Raw genomic sequence first — 27,288 nt, forward strand, 5'->3', positions numbered from 1 at the left:
TCCTGATGCATTGTCACCTGGAACTCTTTTCTTCTCTCAGCCGCCAAGATTAGGGTTAGGTCCCATTCTTGTTGAGGAAAATTTTCTCTAAGTGGTTGCATGCATTTGAATGTGTTTTCGTTGATTTCTCTGAGCATTTTCTCTTAAAATTTCTGGTATTCCACCATAGTGTGAAGCACTTGTGGTTGCTTATAAATTTTCAATTTGTTCAAGTTAACTACTTGCAATTTTTCATCATCTAAAGTTGCAAGTTTTGCTATTCCTGGGATTTGTATACTCGTAATCTTGAATGGTCCTTCCCATTGATGAATGAGTTTTCCTCCAAGTTTATCTACATTGCCACGATACCATAATACAAAATCTCCTACTTTGTAATGCGCTTTGTTTTTCTTGACTTGTTTGTGATTGTGATAAACTTTTCTTCTAGCCTGTATTGCTTCGATTGTCCATATTGCACTTAGTCTTCCTTCATTGAGTTTCTCAAGCATCGCAAGTCTTTTCTTGATCGATTCTTCTTGATTAATTTCAAGTTCAATGGCCATTCTCAAGGATGGTACTGTGTACTCTAGTGGTGTTAACGCTTCAAGGCCATAAGCAAGCTTGAAAGGTGTAGAATTTGTTGAAACTTTGTAGGCTGTTCTATAAGCCCAAAGAGCATCATAAATTCTTTCATCCCAATCCTTAAGGTTTGTCTTGACTATTTTCTTGAGTATGTTTTTAAGCGTTTTGTTTGTTGATTCTGCTTGTCCATTACCGTGGGGGTAATATGGTGTTGACTTCTTATGGTTGATGATAAATTCTTTAACAAGAATGTCGATGGTCTCATTTAGAAAATGCGTTCCTCAATCTGTAACAACTTCTCGTGGTAATCCATATCGTGTTATAATTGTTTCATAGAGAAACTTGGCTGTATTTTTCGCTGTGGCTTTCTTTAGTGGGAGAGCTTTTGCCCATTTTGTCATATAGTCGGTAGCGACCAAAATGTATTGATTTCCTTTGCTACTTTTTGCTATAGGTCCAACAAAATCAAGTCCCCAACACTGGAAGGGTTCCAATGCTGTTGTCAAATTGAGTTCCTGAGTTTGTTTCCTCGGTGGAAACTTTGTTCTTTGACATATGTCACATTCTTGACAATGCTGAGTGGCATCTTTCCAGAGTGTCGGCCACCATAATCCAGCTTGTAACACTTTCCTGGCCATAATTTCTTCGGCAAAATGACCTCCTGATCGTCCTGCATGAGCTTCATCGAGTAGATCCTTAATCTCTTCTTGTGATTCTATGCATCTTCTCAAGATGTTGTCATGTCCAAGCTTATATAGTTTGCCTTTCACGACTGAATATTGTTGTGTCTTCAAGACGAATTGTTTCCTTTGATCATTTGTGAAGTAGTGATTTGGGATCTTGGTTGTCATCAAGAATTTGTAAATATCCTGGAGCATTCCTTGAGTTGTGACCTTAAAAATGTGTGAATCAAGCAAGTCATTGTTGGTTTTTGTGACTTGTTCCCCTGTGGTATGTCGAGTAAGTTGATGGGGTAAATGAATCCAGCATTTTGTAGTTTGTTGAGTTCTATTTTAACTTTATTAGCAAAGTTTGGATTCATGCGATAAGCTGTTTGCTTAATTGGTCGAGTTCCTGGTAGTAACTCTATGCGATGTGTACATAGTTTCGGGGGTATTCCCTTGCTTTGTATGACCATGCAAAAATGTCCTTGTAAGTTATGAGTAATTGTTGAGCTGTTATCTTGAAGTTTTTGTCAAGATTTGCAGCGATGAGTATGTTGTGTGGATCTTCGTGAAGTCCAAGATTGAGTTCTTCAGTTTCTTCATTGAGGTTAATTCGGGGTGTAAAGTTGTCATTTCCAGATTGTAGGGCTGGATTATCATCAATCTGAATGTTGTATTCTTTAGATTGTAATTGTTCAGGCTTGAGAGTTGGCTTCTCATTTTGTTGTTTTATCTTTAATCATTGTTGACTTTGAGCGTGTAGCTTTGTAGAGTAGAGTGGTTGGTCCATTGAGTTTAAGTTGTGGTGCTGGTCTTGATCCACTACTAGTAGTAAATTGATTTCTGGAAAAGCTTATAGCTCTAGGTAAGCTTCAAGGAGTTTGGCTTCTTCAAGGTCGTCTAAGCCTTCTTGCCAATTGTATTCTTGGGCTTGAATTAGTTGAAATCTTTTTGGAAGTTTCCTGGTTGTAGTTGTAACTATTTTCATTTATCCTTTGTCTAATTGTATACAAATTTCATGGTCCATCCAAGATTGAGCATAAACTACTTTGTTTAGCCATGGTCTTCCAAGCAAGAGTTTGTAAGAGGATTTTTCAATTGACATTTTTAATACGACGAAGTTGATCTTGAACTTATGTCCTTTGATTCCAATGGTGATATCTCTTATTATGCCAGCTGGTCTTACAACATGTTGGTCTTCCATGCGGACATTGAAGGGAGCAGGTTGTATGGTTCCAAGTCCCATTGCTTACATTATTCCATGCTCGATTATATTCACACCCGAACCTCCATCAAGTATTGCTCCATTGATTTGATTCTTGCCTATGTTGAGGTCAATAAAAGGTACATTATCATCACAATCTCCAGGTTGGATTTTTATGTTATCCTCTTTCTCAGATTTAGATGGAAATTGCTTTTCTTGAGTGTGAGCATCAGGAATTTGTGGACAACAAATCTTAAGTATTTGGCTCTTAAGATATGGTGCTATTTGAAGTATTTGTTGTAAGGTTAATATGATTCCGTGTTGCAATATTTGTTCTGCAAGTGAGGTGTGCTTTTCTTCAGAGAAACTTGTTGTTTGTTGATCGTTAGATGGTTTGTCATGGTCTTCAATGACCTGTGGTTCTTGTTCTTGCAATTCAGCCTGAATTGCTTGAAGTATTTTCTTGCTTTTCTTCCATTCGGTTTCTGGGATAATTTCAACTTCATCATTGTAATCTTGTTCTTCCAGATTATCTAGTTGCTGATACTTGTATTGTTGTCTCGTGATAGTTCGTATTGCTAGTTCTTCAAAAGTTTGTGGTTCGTCAATTTCCACCTCAACATTCCGTGCTGCTGGTGGTCTTGGCCTTGGAGCCTGATTGTTTACTCCTTGGTTATTTTCGCGATTTACATTTTGGTAAGGTTGTCAAGGACGATTATCTTGCTGCGGTGCAGGTTGCTGGTTGTAATTGTATCCTTGAGCCTGGGGTGGTCTTTGATTATAATTCCGATATGGTTCTTGATCATAATTGTAATTTCATGGGGGAGGACGTTGGTAGTTGTTATGAGGTCCATCACATTGCTGATATGTATTATAGTTTCTTCCATAATTTCCAGTATAGTTGTTTGGTCTTTGATCTTGAGGGGGTATCCTATTGTAGTTGCTATTGACTTGATGGTAATAGTTTTATCTTTGATTATACAGATTATCATCACGTTGATAATAATTGTTATATCTTGGAGGTTGATTTCGTGGTGGTCGTGCATTTTGATTCCAGTTTCCCTGATATTGAGGATTGGGCTCTTGATGAGGAGCATTCTCGATTCTTGAAACTTCCATTGTATTCCTGTATTGGCATTTCTTGGCTGTGTGGCCTTCTCTTTCACAAATTTGACACTTTGGAAGCTGTAATTTGCATTCCGAATATGTATTTCCCTCGTTTTTACACTTTGTACACCACACTCCTGCTTTGAGTTCGGTTTGTGAGATTTTCCTGATTATATCCTTCAAGTCTTGGTCTTTTGGTGTTTTCTTCTTTGTCTTAATGCGTATTTCTTCCTCTTCTTCATCATCGGAACCGTCATTGGTTTGTGAAGGTATAGCTTTTGTGAATTGCTTGAATCACTTTTCCAATGTGAGGATTTCTTTGGAGAGTGTATCAACAGTTTCATCATCTGGATTCTCTATTGTAGCAGCAATTGCTACCATGTTTCTATAGATTTCTTTTAGTCCTTGGTTATAGGATAAGTTCTTTCCTTTATCTGTTATCAAATTCTTGCAACACTTTGCATGAAACTTAAATCTTGAATTCCTTCACGTGATTTTTGCTTGAAGTTTTTGATGATCTCATAGTGTTCTTCTGGAGTTCCACTGGTCTGGAATTAGTCTTTGAATTGTGTGACCTTTTCGTCATGGGTCAAAGCATCATTGAGTGTATTATGCCAATCAAGTGCTTTTCCTTTAAGTGTATATGGGAAAAGTATTTCTCGATGCATTTCCTGTTTGTTCATCTTTACAATTTGATCAAATTGTTTAAGATGCTGGTTCGCATCTTTAGTTTTTCCACCAGTAAAAATGGGATAGGAAATCATGTTCCCTATGGCTGTCGCTGGGTTGATGATTGCCATTTGAAGTTGTAGACTTTGTTGGTTAAGTTGTTGTTCTGGTGAGTCTGGATTTGAGTTAAACTTTGGTGTTATGTATTCTGCTTCTTCAAATGCCTCAAACTTTGGTGCATCTTCAATATTTAGTTCTTCTTTATCTTCTGCCGAGTTTCTTAACTCAGGTACTTGAATTTGTTTATATCTTTATCTCTAATATCGTTTCTAAATTTGTTGTTGCTGTTCCTCTAACTTCTCTTTATCTATCTCTTCCTTTCTCACTTCACGAGTCTTTTGACGAAGATCTCTTTCTCGGATCTTGATTGGGTCTGGTTTGTGTTTGTGCATTTAGTTTTCTAAATCTTCTCGACTTAAATGCCGAGGTAAGCTTCTTGAATTTTGTGATTCGTCTACAGTGTCTTAAGTCAAATGTTGTTCTTCATAGATTGCAAAGTCAAGCTCTTACGTCTTGAGTCTGTTGTAGGTTTGTATTTTGTGGTATAAATGCGAAGTTAAGCTCTTGTGTCTTGAGTCTTCTGCAAGTTCAATTTTGTTATATAAATGCGAAGTCAAGCTCTTGTGTCTTGAGTCTTCAATCGAGTGTTTCTTTCTCGATTCTTCCCGAGTTTCTTCTCGAGGTCACTGTCACTAGTCTAGCTCAGGAAAGGTCTTGTATTTGAAAAATCTGGTGGTGTAAGTAAGCACAATTTTGTTTGTTGGAAGGTGGTAGGCTGTGTCATAAATTGATCGATGTAGCTGTTCGCTAGTGATATTTGGTGCTGCTCTTCAGGTTTGGGATCGAGCAGGTATGCAAACGATTGCAACTCTCTTTAGGAGTCCAATCTTATCTAAATTCTTGAACAATTGTTTTGGTCTCTTACAATATGTTGGTCGTACTGGAATGCGAGCTCTCACTATGGGCGTTTGTGTTTCCCAGTCGTTGGTAATATTTGAAAATTCTGAATACAGCAGTGGTTGTATTTTTAATGTCCTAATTCTCATATGTTTCTAGTCTCTAACGACGTCCACACATCACAGTATAGTTTCCAACAGATTCTTGTTGCTTTAAGCCTATGTGTGCGCGGATTTATCCAGCGCGCTTTTCTCTATGGTTGATTTCGTGATGGTGAATTTCTCTGATGGTGTTCTTGCCGGTGATGTTCTACTTCCCTCTGTTGTATAGTGCGTTCTCTTTCATGATCAGAGTCGATCACTTCACGAACTTCCCAAGGGATAATCTCAATTAATACTCTTGCATTATAAGTTTGAAACCTTGATGCAGGATCTCCTAAAATACTCCTTAAAATGTTGAGACTGCTTGGACGCACTCTTCCTTGTTGGTTGCGAGTGATATGTAGCTCTAGGCTGAGGTTTCGACATTGGACCTCAGTGTCAAAGTTGAAGTTTGTTACTGTATTTAATCTTGGCCTATTGTGATTCTGTCTTAAATTTCTCCTCCTTCGACTTGTTATTCTTGAGTTTTCAAGTCATTCCCTTGAACTTGACTCAAGTTCAGATTCCCATCAGTTTCTTGAACTTGAATTACGAATTTGAATTTGTTGATGGCCTTGTCCTTGATTTCTTAATTCTCCAACTATTCTCGTCCGCCCTAAATGGTGCCAATATGCTATAGTATATAGTTCAATAAGAGTGTTTGTTGGTGAAGAAGTCAGTAAAGTAATTCCGCATTCTCTTCGAAATCTCTAAATCTAAGAGTGTCCACAAACCAACGAACTTGTGGTTCAAAGGTTCGACACTCTGTTGCTGCTATGACTCTTGTCAAATCAATGTTGAAAGCAAGCGTTAATGGTTGAAAAGTTTCATGTTTGTGTATGCCTAGGAATTCGACAATTATTTGTTGAAAGAGGTGTCCGCGATACACCCAAGCTAGAGTTCTTCGAGTTGCAAAGAAATCGAAGTAAACATATTTTTCTTTCAACATTTCCTCATTTTTGCATTCTTCCTATTTGCTAGACAATTTATAGAAGACTTGCAAAATTGTTTCTTGAAGTTTTTGTAAGCAACTGAAACTTTGTTTCGCTGCTTGTTCTAAACTATCGTCTCTCTTTTTAATGTCATTTTTTTGGGCTATTTCTTCTCGTTTCCTTCTCTTCTCCACTGTGGCATTTTCATCCCTGATTCAGAGTCTTGCTTTTGCTTGCTTGCAAATGTTGCATCGCCATTTTGGATAGCATTGCTTATATGGTTTTGCACAATTTTTGAAACCACACAAAATGCAATCTTCGTATCTTGTAGAACTTCTGTCTCCAAATGGGCAGTCATGCTTTTTCATTCTTCCTCCATCTCCAGCCGCTAGAATTTTTCTTTGGTCGTTTCTTTATCGCAGATTCTCAGAATATTCACTTTCTTTAACCTCTTGCCAAAACAGTTACGCGTACGCTCCAAGTTTTTCACGACTTAGGTGGCTTCAATCTTCAAGTATTCTTCATCTTTTGGTCTTATGCTCCATTTTTTTCTTCATTCCTTCATGCTCTTCCACTATTTTTGTTTTACGGTCTTGTTTTTCTTGATTTTTTGGTTCTTTTTCTTCCTATGCCATTTTCTTGTGCGTCTTTGGTCCGTTTTCCTTGAAGTTTTGGGGGAAATGAGCGTCTTGGTCTGCTCTATCCCACGAGCTCTTCACGACACCGTATCCCACCGTGGTTGCCAGTGAAAACTCCTGGAATCTCTAAACTGGGAGGAAAATGTCCATACAAGATCTTCCTAGGAGTTTCAAATCTAATCTAGTCCCTAAATCTAAAACTATACTACAAGAAGAATGCACTTACCTGCTTGTGCCAAGCCAAGTAAAGACCATGAATATGTTTACTTCGAGAGTGGAGAAGGGAGAAAAAGGCAAGCTCGAGGATTCAAACTTAGGGAAGTAAACTTGAGAGGTTCAAGGTTAGGACTGTATTCCTAACCTTGACGTGAGCAGTGGCAACTATAAAAGTAGGACTTAGAATGTTTTTAGACTTATCCCTAATACAAAATACATTGCAATACATCGTCATTCTGCCTATCTCTTTGGCTCTTCATGGCAATGGCAATGTCTTACTTACCCACTGCCTTCAAGGGATCAAAAGCATGGGACTAGCACCTTCAAGCACATGTTCACACCCACACTTGGACTTGGAGCATCAACCATTCGATCTCCTGGGGGAGTTAAAGTTGGCTCTTGAACATTTCACAAAGCTACCCCACTTGTCAATCTGTATTCACTCTAGCCTTGGACTTCCCAGTGGTTATCCCATCACCTAACACATGGGCACAGCCTTCTTGGGCCAAACTAGCCTTTCCTAGCCAAACTAGCTCCATTGGAGTCCTCCCCCTACTATACTTTTGGAGCTCACCAAACCCCCTAGGCTTTGGGAGATGAACGCTTTAGGCTTTCACCCTCTCAAACTCGAACTTGGACTCAGACTCAGACTCAGACTCGGGCTCGGACTCGGACTCAGACTCGAGTTTAGGCTCAGTCTCAGCCTCAGCCTCAGTCTCGGTCTCGGTCCCGGTCTCAGTCTTGGTCTCGGTCCCGGTCTTGGTCTCGGTCTCGACTTCGGACTCCATCTCGGGTCCTTCTCGGACTCCATCTCAGATTCCATCTCGGGTCCATCTCAGACTCAATCTTGGGTCCATCTCAGACTCCATCTCGGTCCATCTCGGACTCCATCTCGGGTCCATCTCAGACTCCATCTGGGTCCATCTCGGACTCCATCTCAGGTCCATCTTGGACTCCATCTCGGTCCATCTCGGACTCCATCTCGAGTCCATCTCGAACTCCATCTCGAGTCCATCTCGAACTCCATCTTGGACTTGATCTCGGGTCCATTTTAGACTCCTCCACATGTCATGTGTCGGTCCTCTTATGTCTCTTTTCTAGAGACTCACTTATTACTTGCTTCATGCTTGTTCCTCGAGCACTTCATTGGGAGTTCCATTCCCGCTCTCGACCTTTCAAGTCAAAGTTTTTAGTCCAAACATATTATGCTCGTTTGGCTTTTGCTTCGGCCACTACGACATGGCACCCTTGTGGCTCCACTTTGGGGCTTAGGGATTTGTGTCTCACAACTCCACCACCCATAGACGAAATTTGATGTCCTCATCGAACAATAAACCATTTTACAAAGTAACACCAGTATGTATTACCTTTTCCATCCTTGGCATCTAGCCAATATTCGTCAATGGTTTAACACCGAGGGCTCACCATGCCTTATCCAACCTCTAAGGAGCATAGCCTCTCTAATATAGAAACTTGATCAACCACCTATAGTGGTTCTTTCCCTTCCATTAGTTTAGTTCTTGCTAAACCCATTAGAGGCACCTCCTCTATCTCAATCCCACTACCCACTCTCGAGTTGTCTCAGTTCTCATTGATATAAACTTGCACCCTAGAATTTTTAATTTTGAATTTTCAGAGTCAATTTCCTACGTGTCTCCAACACCTTGCATTGCGTTTATTGTGCAACTCCACTTCCTCATCCTGAGAAGTTCTCTATTTGAGGGCACCATCATCTTCTTTCCTATTTTGTGCCACCTTTGGCACTAAGTTCCAGTTATCCTAATTCGTGCTAAGGCTATCCATGGCCCTATAATTTAGCTATATTACCACTCCTTTCTTTAGAGCTTTCACTTTCACCAAATCAGAGTAATTGGCTTTCACATTACCTTTCCCACAATCTGTTAGCATTCAACACCTTGGTGTTTCTGGCCTAACTTTGCCATTTGGATTCCTTCCCATGGTTGCCATGGCTCTTTTCTTAACCATTAGCTTTTTGCTCCTATTCTTTGATAGTTGCACCCAGCAACATAGGATTGCTACCTCCATTCTCGAGGTATCCTTTCAGTTCCATAGCAAAGACTTTGCTTGCTAAGTCTAGAGGGTGTTTACCCCTAGTATGTCTCTTTAGCATTTTTTGTTGTGGGATTTATTCATAGCCCAACTTCATAACCAGGTAAGCCCTTCACTTCCTATGGTTAGGTTCTATCCCTTTACTACTTGCCCTTTGCCCTCACACATTTCCTTTGGTTATTCTCCTCCAGACTAAGAGGATAGCTTTGCACTTTTTACTATGCCTCAGCAAGTATTCTTAGGGATGAACCTACCCGACAATCTAAGGAGTGGTTCCTCAATCTGGGTATGCTCACTTTGTAACCCCACACATTGGGATTAACATTGCTACTTTTGGGCCTTATATGCCCCTCAATAGCCTTGCCAAAATCCTCTTTTGGCTTTATCCAATTCAAATAGACGGATTTTTCCCATCTTCGCAACCTTGGACATTTGGATAGCACCTGTTATCCATCATTCGTTATAGACTTAGTCCCTTGGGCTTTATCTATTGCCCTCATGACACCAAACATCATCTCCTGGTGTTCTAGTGTGTTTGGGTGTCCCAACGATAGCCTCTTTGATAATGAGCATTCCCTTTATGACATTGACTTACTCTATTGCAACATTAGCAATTCATTCCCTATAAGGGTATGTTTACCTTCCTTATCCCAATAAATAGTTTTAGGTAGTTACCTTCTACCAGTTTCATTAATTATTTTGCACCTTTTGTTTAGTTGCCTCATAATTGTCAAGTCTTACAACTCATTGCTGGTGTTTCCACACCTCCATTATTGTTTGGGTCACCACGCTCTACCACATGCCTTCTAGCTTAGGCTATGCTATTTTCATTTCCATTGGGATTCCCTTGGCAAGGGGTTCTCATGAACTCACCAACATAACCTCAAGGTATCACACCTTGGCACATTTGGTGTCTCCACACCATCGGCTCCACGAGCCTACCTTTATAACACTTGCACTCGTGTCTACGTATTTTGCCAAGAGCAAAATAGTAGTATCTTATGCCAAATATACATTAAAACTTAAACATAGTGTACTAAAAAACTCTGCATCAAAGTAGCTTTCTTCTGGGAACACCATTCCTACGACTATAGTATGGCACATTCTGCCACCCATGAGATACCCACTGTTCTTATACTTGGATCTTATGATCCTCCCCATCCTCTGTGGGGCACAACGCACCTTAGTTCAAATGCTTCCATCAATCTGTTAAGAACATTCTTTGATTCCACGCAAGTCATTCTCAGCCTTTTGGACCTTTTCTAATCCCCTGACCTATAAGGTCTTACTTTTGAGGTGCTAACTCATTAGAATATAACTTTTTGTATTCATGTCCTACTCACCAGGACCACCATTACAAGTGTTATTCCCACACTTGACTATTTTTTGATCTTTGTGGGCTACCTTCACTCGTTAGGACTATCCGTCCATATGATGAGAACATCGATTCATCCTCTAAGCACAACCCTAACTCTTGGGGTTGTTCCAGCATTTATTCAAGGTAGCCCTGGCTACCATTTCAAGGATTTATATCCTCATCCGTATTTGACTTCTTATGGTCATTAATTCTGATCTCAAATTCATGAGCACCAGCCTCAACTTCAAGAAGATAATCTTGTGACTCCTTTATCTTTTTTATCTTTTTGAAGTCTCTATCTTCCTGCTTGTTCCTCGAGCACTTTGTTGGGAGTTCCACTCCCGCTCTCAACCTTTCAAGTCGGAGCTTTCAATCCAAACGTGTTACACTCGTTTGGCTTTCGCTTTGGCCACTACCACGTGATGCCCTTTCAGCTCCACTTTGGGGCCTAGGGATTTTGTGTCTCACAGTCCTCTCACTTAACAAATCTGTGATCATGCATGGACTCCTCCATGCTCGGCCCCATGGGCCACCCCTTTTGAAGTTAGCACCTTCAACTAGTTGATTTGTTCCCCTGATTTGCCAATCTCACTTAGCAAGTCATCTGGCCACCGTAACATGGTTCATGCATATGCATGAAAGTCCTTAACCATCAACTTTCGTTCAAAGCCCTCTCTTTGAACATTCGGGAACCACTTCCCCAACCTTAATAGCCTCGCCTCATGGCCAGCTTCAAGACCACGTTTCTACTGTGCCACTCTGATTTTACACACTCTAGGAACCATTTACACTTGGCTTTCTAGGTACTTATCTACTTAGAATTGTCTTTGGGAACCTTCAAGAAACTCTGTTTGTTAGCTTACTAAGGTTTCTCCTTTGCAAGCTTTTTACTCACTATATGGTCTAATATGGATAATTCCATATTTTAGACTTTCCATGTCATCGTGGTTGCTAGTAACAACATTGTCGAACACCCTCTTGATTCTCCTCTCCCAACTTGCATAACCACCGTTGGTTATGCCCTTCGATTTCTATAGTTCAGTTCCATCCCAATACTACTTGCATTTTGGCCTCATATGTTCCCTTTGGTTATTCTCCTCTAGACTAAAAGGATAGCTTTGCACATTCTACCATGCCTTAGCAAATATTTATAGGGATGAACCTACTTGATAGCTTAGGGAATGGTTCCTTAATCTGGGCATGCTCACCTTATAATCCCACACACCGGGATTATCGTTGCTACTTATGGGCCTCCATATGCCCATCACTAGCCTTGCCAAAATCCCATTTTTGGCTTTGTCCAAATCGGGTAAATGGATTCCTCTCGTCTCTATAACCTTGGACGTTTGGATGGCATCTCCTTTCTATCATTCGCTAGGGACTTAGTCCCTTGGGCTTTGTCTATTGCCCTTGTGTCACTAAACACCACCTCTTAGTGTTCTAGAGTATTTGGGTGTCCCAATGATGATCTCTTTGACAATGAGCATTTCTTTTTTCGACATTGACTCACTATATCACAACATAAGCAATTTATCCCCCTTTAAGGGTATATCTAACTTCGAAAAGCTATCAAAAAGCTAAACTCATACCTAGAATGTCTTCCATATCTCCTTTTAATAGTGAGTTGTACCACTTGTGGCTTATATTACTCTATAAAAAAAGTGCTATATCATTTAAGGATATACGTACTGTCGAAGGTGTTACTTTCTCCTCTTTTAAACAAGCAGCTATGACAATGAGACTTTTAGCAGATGATTTAGAATGGGAATATTGCATGCAAGAAGCTTCTACTTTTAAAATGCCATCCCAATTAAGACAGTTATTTGTTTTTATTTGTTTGTATTGTTCACCAAAAGATCCAAATCTATTATGGGATCAATTCAAAATTGATATGTCTGAGGATTATGCTAGAAATGATATAAACTATTTTGACATTGCTTTAGTCAATATTATTTCAAAATTCCAACTACACAATAAATCTAATTGTGATTTTGGTTTACCACTCCTAACTCTTACTCCCATTATCAAACACATGCTTAATACAGAGATCCCTGACCATCACAAGACCAAATAAATGCAAACATAAATCAATTTAGTTATAAACAATGTTATATTTTTTAACTCATTATAAATGCCATTGACACTAACCAACATCAATGTTTCTTTATTAATGAACCTGGTGGTACTGGAAAAACTTTTCTACTTAATACCATCATTACAGAATTACAATTAAAAAAAATAAAAGTAATCAATATGGCATGGACTGAGATTGCAAGCATTTTGCTAAAATATGGTCAAACGGCACATATGATTTTTAAACTTCCTGTTCCTTTAAATGAACCTTCTGTTTCTACTTTAACAATTAATAGTGATGCTAGAAAAACCATTAAACAAGCAAATGTTCTCATATGAGATGAAATTAGTATGGTTTATACACATGCTTTCTCTGTGGTTGATAAATGTTTAAAGCATCTTAAATGTAATTCTAAACCATTTGGAGGCGTTATAGTGATTACAAGTGGTGACTTTCGTCAAACCCTTCTTGTTGTTCCCCATGGCCATAGAACCTCTATTATTTCAAGCTCATTTAAAATGAATAAACTATGGTCACTCTTTACAACTCTAACACTAACAAAGAACATGCATTCAAGTAATCTTTGTTTTTCTGAATGGCTTCTCAAACTTGGCAATGGTGATAGTAGTTTGTAGCTGCCATGTCTCCCACCAAATATTATCAAAATACCACATGCATTATCTATCACTACATATGTTGTAAACTTTGTTTTCCCAAATACCGATGATATTATAAATAATTATACAGTTGCATCAAAGGTTATTCTCACCCCACTCAATGACGACATGTTCAGAATAAATAATGACATTGTTGGAAGACTACCAAGTGATCCATATGTTTATTTGAGCATTGATACGGTTGACTCAGATCACCCTAAAGAGTTCCCAATTGAATTCTTACATTCAATCACCCCATCGGGACTACCACCACACAAATTGATTCTAAAACAAAATGTGATTTTGATTCTCCACAAATTAGTTTATGCAATGGCACTTGCCTCATTCTCAAGCAAGCATCTCAAAACGTTTTAGATTGTGAAATTATCACGGGACAATTCAAGGGATTGTGAGTTTTTATTCCACGTATTACCCTTACACCTTCTGATGTTGAAATCCCTTTCAAGATGTCTCGAAGACAATTCCCAGTTTGTCTGGGTTATTGCTTAACTATTTCTAAAGCCCAAGGCCAAACTTTCGACCATGTTGGCATTTACCTCCCCCAACCTATTTTCACACATGGTCAACTTTATGTTGCTCTGTCAAGGTGTAGATCACCTGAACAATTTCGTGTTCAAGTGCTTGCAACCCCCCTTCAAGGCAATCTTATACCACATGATCAACACTTTTACACTGTGAATATAGTCTATGCTGAAATTCTTAAGTAGACTGACAAAAACATGGCACAATTCTAAATCTAACCATGATTCCACAAAGCTATCTACTTAGCCAACCTTGACTTGCAGTTGTGAGTTTCAAGTGCACACCACAAGAAAGCTGGCACTGACTGGTGTGCCTTGGGTGCTGTCCCATTTTGGTTATGGCAATGTGCTATTCAGTTGCTAATGGCAGAGGTACAGTTTTCATCCTATTGCTTCTTGAGTGCAGCTCTCATTGCAATATAATGGTTTCTGGCTCATCCCAAGAACCTCTCTAGCAGGCTGTGGAGCAAGTAGCAACACCTACACCAAAGATGGACTTGGAAGTATTGTTTGGGCTTTTTGTGTTTAAAATGGAGGAATGCAACTCAATAGTGATCTAATCTAACTTATATAATGCTCATAACACATTTGGTCACGAGAATGTCTTTCAATTGTGGAGTCGATCAAACAGCAAACATAACTAAGCTCAGAAAACCTCTTCAAATGGCATCAAATTTGCCAACCACCTAGCATTTGTTGGGCAATTGCTAGTCTACTACTATAAGGAGCAATCACCAAACTTTTTGGGCTGCCAGATCTGGCCAATCGGCACTGTTGGATGCAGGGTAAATTAGTAAATATCGGTGTCTTACTGCACGTCCTTTTGAAATATTTTTGCAAGGTTTTGGTGTAGCGCACCTGAATTTGGAGCCGAACTCCAAGCCCGTTGCGCTACGAAACGAGGGTCCGGTACAATCCCACGAGCACCAGCTCCCCGTATCCAGCACCTGCACGCAAAATGGTGTCAGACGGAGTCTGGCACAATTTTGGCATACCGGTGGCCTAACGCGAGAAGGAGGGTACTCCACCGACTAGAGCAGCATGGAGCTTGGGCTTAGACCCAAGCCGGACGCAGAACAAGGAGCGACACAGCCCAGCGGGAGCCAAACTAATGTCTCAGGTGGTCGGACATGCATTCCAACCACTATCCCTACTATACATTTGGAACCCCCCACAGCCCCCCCCCCCCCCCCTTGAGGGACACACGCTTTGGGCTTTCACCCCAAGCCTCCCTTAGTACCAGGAGTTAGTCTCTGGGACAAGTCCGAAACTTACTAAATATGGAATGTCCTTAGATTGCGAATTTGGACACGGGACAAACACCATTGTGTTCAGGCCGATCTCTACATTTCGTAGATATGCCAAATGAGCTAATCTAGACACTTTCCATAAATAGCATTTAGGACCGAAATGAGACCAACACAAAGGGTATGATAGCGAGGGTGTTTGGCAAACACGGTAAGCTATCATCTAGCGAATATTGAGGGACTAGTCTCAATATCGCGGGGGTTCCCAACACTAGCAAGTGCAAGTCAACAAATGAGTTTCTCTAACCAGGTCAAGTATGCTTGACAAATAGCATGTAGGAATTCCGTCCTTATGCTCATCTGGTCAAGTGCACATGTGATGACCAGTTTCTCAACTCGCTTGAGTGGAGACCATAAAAGAGACCAGCAGTACCGACCTCCTGCCGTCGTGGCAGTAAGGAAAGAGTGCCCGTAAGGACTGGCCGACAAGTATCTTTCGATACCCGAAGTCACATTCGCGACACTCTCCCCCCCTTGGGGAAGATCGACGTCCTCGTCGATGCATACCCGAGTCTAGCAGTCCGTCAAGGAAACAACTCCGAAAGTTAATGGAAAGCACACTATGTGGGAAACGCACCGACTTAAATGAGTTATGGAACAACCTCTCCTCTACGTCCAAAGACGTTAAGACTCAGACACCCTCCGGCCGTCACCGACAAGGAAATGACTAGCAAAATTAGCCATCCTTGCTGCTCCGAGTACTACTCGGCTTACAAAGGAATGATACATCCCTGCCCGCAAGGACATAGGGAGAGGGCCAGAGGCCCAACTTCCCCTGAGCAAGAAATCAACCCCGTCGGGAAGATTTAGATAACTACTATAAACTGGCAGATTAAGTTGTTTACACGACCACGCCCCTTTTCGAAAATGAGTCATCGAGAGAGAGGCGGGGACTTGTGATCAGTCTATAATAGTTATCCCCATGGTTATGGATTGGACCCATGCACCGAAGTGCCGAAGTCAGCCTGCCAAAACTGACCCAAGTATGAATGAACGAGAGAAACGACATTTGATTTATAGAAATATATTACTTTATTAATTTGCAAGATTGATTACAAGATTTACAAAAGCTAATCTTTATTACGATTCTCATACTCCGTGACAAGCTCACGAGCATGTGTAAGATTACTAAGAGGTTCCCAAGTTGATTCACAGGTCGGGTAACCTTTCCACTTAACGAGATATTCCTTTGCACGACCACCACGTTTCCGGCGACAAGCCAGAATGCTTTCAACTTCGTATTCAGGTTCACCGTCCACAACATCTGGTGGCGGACGAATCTCCCCTTGACATGTAATATCCATAGTGTAAGGAGCCAATAGATTGGCATGAAATACATTATGAATATTGGACATCTCCACAGGAAGATCCAACCGATAGGATACATCACCAATTCGTTTTAACACCCGATAAGGTCCAACATATCTCGGCAAGAGCTTCCGAGACAAAGAACCCTTGATGTTCAAGTTCCGGGAAGATAGCCACACCTGATCTCCCACTAGATAGGATACATCCCGACGATGCTGATCTTTATCACGTCGATACCTATCCTGAGCTTTGCCCATCGCCTCAGTAGCTCTAGACCAACCGTGGTGTAGTTGCTCCGCATAAGTTTCAACGGCTGGGACCAACACTTCGGTCATTGGTTTCGGGATAACAATCTGTTGAGGAACCCCACAAGCATTTCCTTGTAGCATCTCCCATGGAGAACAGTCTATAGCACTGTGAAATGTGTTGTTATAACAGATTTCTGCTGTATCCAAATGCTCAATCCAATCGCTTTGGTCCGCTGCGACATAGTACCGCAGATAATCCTCAACTTGAGCATTCACGCGTTCGGTCTGCCCATCGGTTTGAGGATGATAAGCTGTACTAAACTTCAACTTGGTACCAAACAACTGGAATAGGGTCCCCCAAAACTTCCCCGTAAACCTTGAATCTCTATCTGAGATCATCTCTTCAGGAAGACCACGAACTCGCACTACTTCATGGAAAAAGAGCTTTGCTGCTTGTTTCACATTCACTGTTCCCACAGTTGGAATGAAGTGTGCAATCTTTCTTGCTTATAGAATATAAGCCCATCCCGAACTGAGAAGTGAAGTTTCGCATTAGTGCGACTAGCAACTTTTGCTGCTTCGCTACTAGGGCTCTGCTTCGACAACTCCGCACGGCGTAAGATTGTCTTCGCCAATGGATCACTTCCATACGAAGCCCGAACGTCTTCCAACCAGTCCGAACTGATTGCCGATATTGCCCGGAATTGAGCTTGACAACTCAACGCATCCGGAACAATATTGTCTTTACCAGGTTTATATATGATTTCAATATCATATCTAGCAAGCTTCTCTTGCCAACGAGCCTGCTTCGGCGTAAGCTTAGGCTGCATAGCAAAGTAACTTAGTGTGTTACTATCCGTATAAACCTTGGTATGTCCACCCAAATAGTGTCTCCAGTGTTCCAGGGCCGACACTATAGCAAACATCTCTTTCTCGTGCGTTGGCCATCTTCGTTGGGTCTCATCCAATTTCTTGGAATAGAACGCAACGGGACAACCATGTCTTTTTAGCGTAACACCAACTGCTTTGTCACAATCTTGCTGTAACACAGCACCAATAGCATAACCAGATGCATCACAATGCACTTCGAAGGGTTTATCAAGATCTGGGATCCTGAGAACAGGAACCGTAGTCAAGATCTCCTTCAATCGTACAAAAGCACGCTAACAAGCTGGTGTCCAATTAAATGGAATATTACTCTTTGTTAACTCAGTCAACGGAAGAGCAATACTTGCAAAATTGCAGACAAACTTGCGATAGTATCCCGCCAAACCGAGAAAGGAACGAACATCTGATACAGTGGTCGGGACTTCCCAGGACTTCACCGCTTCCACCTTCTTTGGATCGACCTCAATCATGCCACCACCAACTATATGTCCGAGAAAGTTTACGCGCAATTGACCAAAAGCGCATTTACTTTCCTTAGCATACAGTTTGTGTTCACGCAATTTCTGAAACACCAGCTCCAAGTGTTTCAAATGATCCTCCAACGTTTCACTAAAGACTAGAACATTGTCGATATACAGGACAACAAATGCATCCAAATAATCTCCGAATATTCTATCCATCATAGTGTTGAACGTTGCCGGAGCATTGCATAACCCGAATGGCATGACAAGGAACTCATAAGATCCATACCGAGTCTTAAAGGCTGTCTTCTCCACATCCTGATCCGCCACCCGTATCTGATGATATCCGGACTGCAAATCAAGTCGCGTAAAATACTTAGCCTTTAAGAGTTGGTCAAACAAGTCATCAATGCGAGGCAAAGGATAACTGTTTTTAACCGTGATCTTATTGAGTGCCCGATAGTCAATACACATCCTCATGGTTCCATCCTTTTTCATAACGAAGAGGACCGGCGCTCCATAAGGTGACTTGCTTGGTCGGATATGACCTTTGTCAAGAAGCTCCGTGAGTTGCTTCTTGAGTTCAGCCATCTCCTTGATGTTCAACCGATATGGAGCTTTCGTAGGTGGTTTAGAACCCAGAATAATCTCAATCCGATGATCAACCTCACGGCTAGGAGGTAGCCCTGGCGGCAAATCCTTCGGAAAGATATCCTGATTCCTCGCCAACAACTCCAATATCCTTTGTGGTACAGGATCAACCCCGTCACCGATTCGAACCGAGTCACCCACACTCTCAGCTTCCATCACTTGAACCCAAAAGGTCTGACATCCCCTTTTAGCTGCTTTTTGAGCGGCCCTCACAGTCAGGAACTTTGCATCCCAATCCTTTGAGGAACGCTTTTGCAACTGAAAGGATACATCAGGATGTCCTTCTGACTTCAATGTGATACGACTTTGTCCAGCACCATAAATCCCTTTGATATACTTGTTGAAGAAATCCATACCAAACACCATCTGAAAATCTGGTATCTTCAACACTACCAAGTCCACTCTTTCTTTCCACTTGGATATCTTTATTGGAACATCACTCACAAACTTTCTGGCTACTTGCCCACCTTCCGCAAACCGGAAGTGCATAGGCGACATTTGCTAAGCATTCAATCCTAACAACTTAACTAAGTCTTTGGATATCACGCTGTGCGTAGCTCCCGTGTCAATCATCACTCGGATTCGGTGTCCACGGACAAAGCCTACCAGATACATTAACGGATCAGTGTTTGCATTGACTGCAAGAAAAGCTTGAGGAAAGCAACGAAAGTTACTCACCTCTTCTTCCTCATAGTCTGCATTGACCAACTCGTCAACCCCTTCGGCTTCACCACCACCGTCTTCCCACATGACATTAACCCGAGACCTTGTCTTATGCTTGTTGGGACATTCCGAGGACCTATGTCCCGACTCTCCACAATGGAAGCAATGACCCACACTACCCGTTCCGCTAGGAGCAGGTTTTGTAAGTTGCTGTTGCTTGTACCCACCAGGAGGAGGAACAGAGGGCCTAGGACCAGAAGAAGCTGCTGGTGGTCTCCAACCACCACCACCTTTATTCACCGTAGCTTGTGAGCCCCCAGGGCAGTACCTACTTTCCACCCTTTGTTTTCGATCACCTTGCTTATTCCCAAAAATTTTATTCTTGTCCGAGTTACCAGCATACAATTGCTGATATTGTTCTATGAGCGAGTGACTAAAGGCAACTTGCTGTGCTGCCTCTTTACACTCCAGGTACGTCTTCGGCTTAAACTTCAAAATCTCATTTCGAGAAAGTGAACTTAAACCCTCCAGGAAATAACTCCGAGCATCTTCGTCACTCATATTTGCAATCATAATGCGCTTCTGAGCAAACGCATTAACGTAATGCATAAGGTCCCCTCGCTGCTTTAACTGCCGCAGCTCTGCGCGAAGTCTCAGACCAAGATCATCCGGCAAGTATTCCTTACGGATACGAGACCGCATCTTGGTCCAACTTCTAGTCTGCCATTTTTCAGCACACACCTGGCGCCACCAAGTTTTGGCATGATCGGGGAGAAAAGATTGTGCGGACGCAACTTTCGTACGATCATCTACGTCTGCCGCTATGAAGTAGTTCTCCATATCGTAGACCCAGTCTTCCAAAACCTAATAGTCTCACATGCCTCTGAAATTGGGTGGTTTCGGAGGCTTGAACTTTGAAACTCGTGCAACCGGGGGCGGCTGCAGAACTTCCTCATCCTCAGAACTTGAAGAGGAGTCCGGTTGCTTAGGCTTAGCTGGTTTAGCTGCCTCAGCTTCTTTCTTCCTCTTCTTGTTCTCCTTCTTCAATTTGTGAATCTCCTTTTGCAAATTCTCGATGTCGACTTCATGAGCCGTGTGCTGCAATGCTGCAGCATTTGGCTCGTCCTCTTCTGACTCGGCCTCAGCCCCTTCCGTAGCATCTCTAGCAGGAGTTTCCTCCTCTCGATTTGCCCGTCTAGAGGTTTCAGCGTCATCAGCACGGTTCCTCTTCACCATCCTGCTAGCTGCATGCATGCCTCTATCAGTAACTGAACATGCATACAACATTCTTACCGAATGGTGCTATCCAGCTAATCCTACACAGGTCGCTTCGGATCTACTAGAAAAGTCTCTGCGTATGCAACTTGAGTCAGAAAATCCGACAAAAGTTGGATAGGAATCGCTGAGACAATTCCTCTGATACCAAATGTAGCGCACCTGAATTTGGAGCCGAACTCCAAGCCCGTTGCGCTATGAAACGAGGGTCCGGTACAATCCCACGAGCACTAGCTCCCCGTATCCAGCACCTGCACGCAAAATGGTGTCAGACGGAGTCTGGCACAATTTTGGCATACCGGTGGCCTAACGCGAGAAGGAGGGTACTCCACCGACTAGTGGAGCTTGGGCTTAGACCCAAGCCGGACGCAGAACAAGGAGCGACACAGCCCAGTGGGAGCCAAACTAATGTCTCAGGTGGTCGGACATGCATTCCAACCACTATCCCTACTATACATTTGGAACCCCCCACAGCCCCCCCCCCCTTGAGGGACACACGCTTTGGGCTTTCACCCCAAGCCTCCCTTAGTACCAGGAGTTAGTCTCTGGGACAAGTCCGAAACTTACTAAATATGGAATGTCCTTAGATTGCGAATTTGGACACGGGACGAACACCATTGTGTTCAGGCCGATCTCTACATTTCGTAGATATGCCAAATGAGCTAATCTAGACACTTTCCATAAATAGCATTTAGGACCGAAATGAGACCAACACAAAGGGTATGATAGCGAGGGTGTTTGGCAGACACGGTAAGCTATCATCTAGCGAATATTGAGGGACTAGTCTCAATATCGCGGGGGTTCCCAACACTAGCAAGTGCAAGTCAACGAATGAGTTTCTCTAACCAGGTCAAGTATGCTTGACAAATAGCATGTAGGAATTCCGTCCTTATGCTCATCTGGTCAAGTGCACATGCGATGACCAGTTTCTCAACTAGCTTGAGTGGAGACCATAAAAGGGACCAGCAGTACCAACCTCCTGCCATCGTGGCAGTAAGGAAAGAGTGCCCGTAAGGACTGGCCGACAAGTATCTTTCGATACCCGAAGTCACATTCGCGACATTTGGGCCGGCCAGTGGGCGCACTGCATGGCCCCGGCCGGGGGAGGAGGTGTGAGTGACACCCGTCTGCTTGCCTGGTAAAGCTCTCTTTTTTTTACCATGGCTCCTCCCAGCCATGAGGTTTCCAGGGGAAGCGGGAGAGGGGGCACTGCTGCCCAGCAGCGACAAGGACAGGGGACCGCTCATGTGTTTTACTTTTGCAGGGCCACATAACTGTTATGTAATTTAGCCCGGCTGGGACAGGCTCAGCAGACCAAGCCCAACACAAGCTGTACCTCTCTGTGCTCTTCTTTCTCCCTCGACACAGCAAGGAATGTGCATGTTCTTACTGGAAGTCTCCCATCGCCAAGCAGCTGCATTCCCTTTTCCAGCGGAAGGAGCACAAATCGTCCGAGCAGGATTTTGGCGACGAGCAGCTGCAATGGCGTGGCCAGAGGCATCGACAGGGAAGCAGCGGCCAGGGATTTTCTGGAATGGATGGCAAGCAAGGGCGTGGCAAAGCCTGGAGGTGTGGAGGTGAGGCACGAAGAGCTGGGACTGGGGCTGTTTGCCAAGTGCAGCGTGGACCCGACTCAAATCTCCTTCATTGTCTGATGGTTGTTTCCTATTTTTTATCAAGCAGGGGATTTGCTTTCATCATGTACAAAAGTGTTGAGGCCTCGAGGAAAGCCATCAATGATCCCAACAAGACAATAGAGGTAAGCTACCCAAACATACCGTGGTTTTTACTGACGAGTCTGTTCTTCCAGGGAATGCACGTAATTGTAAAGTGAGTGGCAGATGGTCAAAAGGAAAAATCAATGTCCCAGTCCTCGGCACAAAACCAAGGGGGTCCCCAACTCCAAGTGGGCTACAGCGTCATCAATCCAAACTTACCAGCATTTGTGAGGCCGATAGTGGCTGGAGCTGGAACTCCGGCTCTCGGATTCTCGCCATACACTCTGGGGCTGCCAACGTACATGAGCCAGCCAGTGTGTTCTTACTGGAATTCCGCGGTTTCTCAAGTTTTTTCTAGGCCTCATGTCAGAGAAACTCTGGTGGACAGGAAGAATCAACTCAAGAACCAGCTCAAAAAGCTGCAGCGCTTGGGACCAAGGTTGGTCCCGACCGTTTTGAACACTGACAGGCCAACCGGCCAACTGTGGTTATCGATCGGTTGTGAAAGTGCCGAATGGCTGAACGGTTCACAAAAATTTTTTTATAAAAAAAAACGTTTTTAATAAAACCACACGAAAACCAAAGTATTAGACCAAACCAAACTAATTATTACTCATCTTCTTCAACTTCGGCAACTTTCTTGACATTTCTGGCATCTTCCTTGACAATAATGTCCTCATTTGGAAGATCTTTTTCAACTAAATCTTCTATACCAAGAGATTCAAGCTTAACATGCATTTCTACAATCCTCATACATTATGATTCGATTGCAATTGTGTTGAGATCAATTTCTAAGAACTTCATTCCTTCACTTTCAATACAACCCACCACTCTTGGTGTTATTGTGCACATAAACCAACTTTTTCAACTTCTCTGGAAGCAAAATGCACCTTGATTCGTTTCAGCAGATTGCCATACATTTTTCCACAATAATTACATTTCCAACGGTCAACTCCTTTGCCAGAAGCATAAAGAGTGAGCTTAGCAACATGGGACCATGCTCAATTAGGCGCCATTGCTCAACTATGCTAGAATCGCTAGAATCAAATCTCTAAAATCACTGGAATCATAATTCCCATATTAGAGTTCAAGCATTGTGAACTGGGCAATTTGCGAGGCCTCTTTTGGCAACACCTGATTGCATCCAAAAGGTCAGTTTTTAGCTTGTCTGTATCCCTCAGTAAAAATCTTTTGTTTTCTAGATCTCCATTTCCAAAAGAAATTGTTGAAATTAATGTTGCACCTTTGACATGTATTGAATGCTATCCGACACAGACATACACATTCCACCTATAATGATAACGTTGAAGACACTAACCAGCACCAACATACATATATCTTTTACAACAATAATATTCAAGAGGCTATGGAGTATCAACATCAAACAAATCTTAATAATTCCTCATTGAGTAGTAATCACACTGAATAGCAGTCAATTTCCAATTCCCATTTTGCCCCCTTCACCTCAGATTCGCAGCACACTTGCTAGCAATTACCTATATAATGATACATCTGTTTTGACAATGAATATAGGTCCCTTATCATATATTTGTAAGTATTGTCATGCCTCACACTTTGCCAATGAGAACAAGTCTATTTATTGCCAGAGTGGACAGGTCTACCTGCCTCTAATACTTCCATTTACCACCTTTTCTATATTCTGTATATAACTCACACAAACACTCTAATTTCAAGTGTAATATAAGACAATATAATAATGCACTTACTTTCGTGTCTATGGGAGCTAGCATTGATACTTTTACAGGTCATGGTCTATATTGCTATAGAATTCATAGACAAATCTATCACAAAATTATGCCACAAAATCTTTCAATACATCAAAATCCAAGTTACAGTCAATTGTACATGCTAGACTCCAATGAGGCTACTAATATCAGAAAACAAAACCCTTTTAACATTAACTGTGATTATAATTTATTGCTTCAAGTAGATATGATACTTCGACATATTAATTTATCTGCACAAGCTTTTAGAATGATGTATGAATTGGAACAAGAAAATATTTCAAGAATTATTATTTCTGGTAGCAATTTATGTGGAGTATATATGCTCATTAAAAATGAAGGCACAGACCATCGTCAATATAATACTCCACAAACTAATGATGTTGCAATAATTTTCCAAAGTGAAGATGGTATGCCAGCTTTTGACCATGAAATATGCATTCATCCAAAATAATCAAAACCACAACATATATTTATTTTAAATGCTAATTGTGATCCTATGGTTATTGCTTTTTCCATATGGAGATAAAGCCTGGCATGACAAGCTTTCTTCTAACAAACATATAACACTCCTTCAATATTATGCCTATCCTTTGTCTAGAAGAGATTCAACATTATCAACCTCTACAGTTACATATGACCACATTTTACATTGTGGAAAACTCACCTAACAATATATTGTAGATGCCTATGTTAAAATTGAAAGCAACAATTTACAATACTATAGATCTAATCAAAAAATATTAGACTTGATATTTATACAGGTTTGATGGATTATGTTGCTGGCAAAGCTGCTGATGCAAATGCTCAACCAGGAAAAATTATTATTTTACCTTCTACTTTTATAGAAAGCTCGAGAACTATGCAACAAAATTACCAAGATGCTATGGCAATTGTATAAAATACTCAAAACTTGATATTTTTATAACTTTCACTTGCAACCCTAAATAGCCAGAGATAAGATAAAATCTGCACCCTAATAAAGGACCTGAAGACTGACTTGATTTAGTTGCTAGGGTTTTTAACATGAAGCTAAAATATTTTCTCCATGATATTACAAAAAATAATATCTTTGGAAGATGTTTTTCATTTATATATGTCATTGAATTCCAAAAAAGAGGGTTTCCACATTGTCATTTCCTAGGCATATAAAACAATAAAAGTAAAATTAAAGACCATGACATTATTGATTAATATGTATCTGCTCAATTACTTAACCCTTTTTCAGAGCTTGAACTATTTGAAATAATCACATCACATATAATACATGGTCTATGTGGATTACTAAATCCTCAAAGTCCATGCATAGAAAATAAAAAATGCTCTAAAAACTATCCCAAAAACTTCAATAATGGGACTATATATTATGTGGATAGGTAGCCAGACTATTTTAAGCCAAACAATGGTCGCACCTTCCCTAAAAATGATGTTCCAATTGATAACTATTGGTTTGTCCCATATAATAAATATTTATATAAAAAATACAAAACCCATATAAATGTAGAAATATATACATCAATTAAAAGCATTAAATGTCTTTTTCAATATATTTATAAAGGATATGATTGTGCAACCATTGAAATCCAAATAGCTACTCAATCTGAAAATGTATTAAATTGAGATGAAATCACGAATTTTATAAATACCCAATAATATAAAGCACCAGAAGCTATTTGGAGGATACTTAAATGTAAAATGCATGGACACTCACACCCTATAATATGTATACCCATACATCTTTTTGACTTCTAAAATATATATTTTATAGAAGGCTTTGAGCACAATGCCTTGCAAAGAGCAACACGTAATGGAACAATGCTAACAAAATAGTTTAAGCTTAATATTCATGATTCAAATGCAAAATAATATACCTACATTCAAATACCTTTACATTATGTTTTCAATAAATCTACTAATGTACGGCAATGTCGAAAAAAGAAAAAGGTTATTCTTTGACTATACTTAGTATCTCCTCTAAATACTGAGTTGTACCACCTATGTATTATTCTTCTTCATAAAAAAGGTGCAACATTCTTCAACAATATTAAAATAGTTAATGATATAACTTACTAAAGCTTTCAATAAACTACTATTGCTATGGGCCTTCTTGACGATGATAATGAGTGGTATAATTGTCTACAAAAAGCATGCAATTTCCAAATATCTACACAAATTGCATTAACTCTTTACTTTTATATATATTTTTTGCAATTTATAAAACCCACCATATTTTTGGGGGTGTTTTTAAGGATCAATTCTCTTAAGATTTTGGTAAAACAGATATTTTATGCCAATATAAAGTTACTCTAATAGACATTAACTCAAGAATGAAAATACATGGTAAAATAAATTAATCATATAACATACCTATCCCAACTCTAAATACCTCTATTCAATCAATACCAAATTGCAACCATTCATATACAAAAATTTACCATGATATAAGAAACTTGAATGCTTAATAATTAGCTATATTCAATAAAATTATTAACATTATTGAGTGCTCAATTAATACCAACCATTTTATTTTTATTAATGGCCCTAGCGGCACTAGTAAACATATTTATTAAATACAATGGTAAAATATTTTGAGTTCTACAATAAAAAAGTGGTTTGTATGGCATGAATAGGCATTGCAAGCACACTACTACACAATGGACAAACATCCTATACAACCTTTACGTTACCAGTTCCAATTAATGATATATCTGTTTCTAGTTTAACACCTACTAACAATACCAGTAGATCTATGAAAGCAATATAAGTGCTTATTTGGGATGAAATTAATATGGTTTATACACTTGCCTTTTCAGCTGTCAATCATTGCCTAAGAGACTTGAAATAGAACAATTCTCCATTTGGTGGCATTGTTATTATTACAAGTGGTGACTTCCATCAAATATTACCAGTTGTCCCATACAGTCATCAAACACAGATTATTTCCAAATCTGTAAGAATGAATAGTCTATAGAATCTATTTAGAAAGTTCCAATTGCAAATAAATATGCAGTTTGGCCCCAAGTTTCTAGATTGGGCAACATGGCTATTGAAAGTCAGTGATGGAAATAATTACACACAAAACCCTATTTGCCACTTGAGTCTATCCTTCTTCCTTCAAAACTAATTAGAAGTACCTTTATTATTAGTTTCGTATTCGGATGTATCAAAGATATTTCAAATGTTCAAATTGCAGCAAATAGAGCCATTTTAACACCTCTCAATGATGATACATTTCC

Source organism: Selaginella moellendorffii, unplaced genomic scaffold (assembly GCF_000143415.4).
Source record: "Selaginella moellendorffii unplaced genomic scaffold, v1.0 SELMOscaffold_19, whole genome shotgun sequence".
Lineage (NCBI taxonomy): Eukaryota > Viridiplantae > Streptophyta > Lycopodiopsida > Selaginellales > Selaginellaceae > Selaginella > Selaginella moellendorffii.